Here is a 2,972-nt window from a genome sequence, read left to right as displayed (position 1 = left end):
TGGCACTTAGTGCATTTTCGCAAAAGTTGAGCCGCGCTCCGGGCGAAGAGGCCGAATTCTCGCTACTCGTGGCCGACCAGGGAACCAGCGAAGGCGGGTAGGCTTTCAAGAGAGCCCCGCCGGCTGGTCCGCGGGCCAATTATGGTCCCGTCACCTACCGACAGCGGACGCCGACCCACGCCCGGCAAGGAACCACCCAGAGGCGGACACGCTCTCCGACGAGCCCCGCCGTCCGGTCCGCGGCGGGAAACGCGCCCTCTGGCGGACACGCCGTTGTAAATGAATGGGCTTTGGCACTTAGTGCATTTTCGCAAAAGTTGAGCCGTGCTCCGGGAGAAGAGGCCGAATTCTCGCTACTCGTGGCCGACCAGGGAACCAGCGAAGGCGGGTAAGCTTTCAAGAGAGCCCCGCCGGCTGGTCCGCGGGCCGAACGTGGTCCCGTCACCGACCGACAGCGGACGCCGACCCACGCCCGGTAAGAACCACCGAGAGGCGGGCACGCTCTCCGACGAGCCCCGCCGGCCGGTCCGCGGCGGGAAACGCGCCCTCTGGCGGACACGCCGTTGTAAATGAATGGGCTTTGGCACTTAGTGCATTTTCGCTGAAGTTGAGCCGCGCTCCGGGCGAAGAGGCCGAATTCTCGCCACTCGCGGCCGACCAGGGAACCAGCGAAGGCGGGTAAGCTCTCAAGAGAGCCCCGCCGGCTGGCCCGCGGGCCAATTATGGTCCCGTCACCTACCGACAGCGGACGCCGACCCACGCCCGGCAAGGACCACCGAGAGGCGGGCACGCTCTCCGACGAGCCCCGCCGGCCGGTCCGCGGCGGGAAACGCGCCCTCTGGCGGACACGCCGTTGTAAATGAATGGGCTTTGGCACTTAGTGCATTTTCGCTGAAGTTGAGCCGCGCTCCGGGCGAAGAGGCCGAATTCTCGCTACTCGCGGCCGACCAGGGAACCAGCGAAGGCGGGTAAGCTCTCAAGAGAGCCCCGCCGGCTGGTCCGCGGGCCATTTAGGGTCCCGCGAGTTACCGGTCGCGGCCCGGAATTCTGGCCGACTTGGGAACCAGCGAAGGCGGATAGGAAGTCAAGCGGGTCCCGCCGGCTGGTCCGCGGCGGGAAATGCGCCCTCTGGCGGACACGCCGTTGTAAATGAATGGGCTTTGGCACTTAGTGCATTTTCGCAAAAGTTGAGCCGCGCTCCGGGCGAAGAGGCCGAATTCTCGCTACTCGTGGCCGACCGGGGAACCAGCGAAGGCGGGTAGGCTTTCAAGAGAGCCCCGCCGGCTGGTCCGCGGGCCAATTATGGTCCCGTAAAGTACCGACAGCGGACGCCGACCCACGCCCGGCAAGGACCACCGAGAGGCGGATAACGGCGCACACCGCGAACGGCGGGTGGCGGTCGCTGGGTGGCGGTCGGCTGGTGGCGGTCGGGGGGTGGCGGTCGGGGATGGTGCTTGGGGATGGTGCTTGGGACCGGTGGCGCCGGAGGCGCACACCGCGAACGGCTGGTGGCGGTCGGCTGGTGGCGGTCGGCTGGTGGCGGTCGCTGGGTGGCGGTCGGGGGGTGGCGGTCGGGGATGGTGCTTGGGGATGGTGCTTTGGACCGGTGGCGCCGGAGGCGCACACCGCGAACGGCTGGTGGCGGTCGGCTGGTGGCGGTCGGCTGGTGGCGGTCGGCTGGTGGCGGTCGGGGATGGTGCTTGGGGATGGTGCTTTGGACCGGTGGCGCCGGAGGCGCACACCGCGAACGGCTGGTGGCGGTCGGCTGGTGGCGGTCGGGGGGTGGCGGTCGGGGGGTGGCGGTCGGGGATGGTGCTTGGGGATGGTGCTTGGGGACCGGTGGCGCCGGAGGCGCACACCGCGAACGGCTGGTGGCGGTCGGCTGGTGGCGGTCGGCTGGTGGCGGTCGGCTGGTGGCGGTCGGCTGGTGGCGGTCGGGGGGTGGCGGTCGGGGGGTGGCGGTCGGGGATGGTGCTTGGGGATGGTGCTTGGGACCGGTGGCGCCGGAGGCGCACACCGCGAACGGCTGGTGGCGGTCGGCTGGTGGCGGTCGGCTGGTGGCGGTCGGCTGGTGGCGGTCGGCTGGTGGCGGTCGGGGGGTGGCGGTCGGGGGGTGGCGGTCGGGGGGTGGCGCTTGGGGATGGTGGCGGTCGCCTTGTGGCGGTCGGGGGTGGCGCTTGGGGATGGTGGCGGTCGCCTTGTGGCGGTCGCCTTGTGGCGGTCGGGGGGTGGCGGTCGGGGGGTGGCGCTTGGGGATGGTGGCGGTCGCCTTGTGGCGGTCGCCTTGTGGCGGTCGGGGGGTGGCGGTCGGGGGGTGGCGCTTGGGGATGGTGGCGGTCGCCTTGTGGCGGTCGGGGGTGGCGCTTGGGGATGGTGGCTGTCGGGGGTGGCGCTTGGGGATGGTGGCTGTCGCCTGGTGGCGGTCGGGGGTGGCGCTTGGGGATGGTGGTGGTAGTCGCCTGGTGGCGGTCGACTTGTTGCTGTCGGGGGTGGCGTTTGGGGATGGTGGCTGTAGCCTTGTGGTGGTCCTGGGTGGCGCTTTGGGACCGGCGTCCGGCGGAAAGTGCGTGTTGCGCGGCCCGGAGAAAGTTTCAGCCAAGGGCCCGCCGCTGGAGAAAATTTTAGGTACCAGGGGTGGATGTTTTTTGTCACCGCAGGAGGGGGACGTTGCCTCCGTCGGTGTCCGGCGGAGAGTGCGTGTTGCGCGGCCCGGAGAAAGTTTAGGCCCGGGGCCCGCCGCTGGAGAAAATTTTAGGTACCAGGAGTGGATTTTTTTTGTCACCGCAGGAGGGGGACGTTGCCTCCGTCGGTGTCCGGCGGAGAGTGCGTGTTGCGCGGCCCGGAGAAAGTTTAGGCCCGGGGCCCGCCGCTGGAGAAAATTTTAGGTACCAGGAGTGGATGTACTTACTTCCACAGCGCCCGCGCGCTCCTGGCTGGTGTCCGAGGATGCTGCCTCATCCCCGGACGGGCCT

Source organism: Syngnathus floridae, unplaced genomic scaffold, assembly GCF_059516105.1.
Source record: "Syngnathus floridae isolate MCC-2025c unplaced genomic scaffold, RoL_Sflo_1.0 HiC_scaffold_25, whole genome shotgun sequence".
NCBI lineage: Eukaryota > Metazoa > Chordata > Actinopteri > Syngnathiformes > Syngnathidae > Syngnathus > Syngnathus floridae.
The sequence above is the reverse complement of the archived record's forward strand: the minus strand, read 5'-3'. Positions refer to the sequence as shown.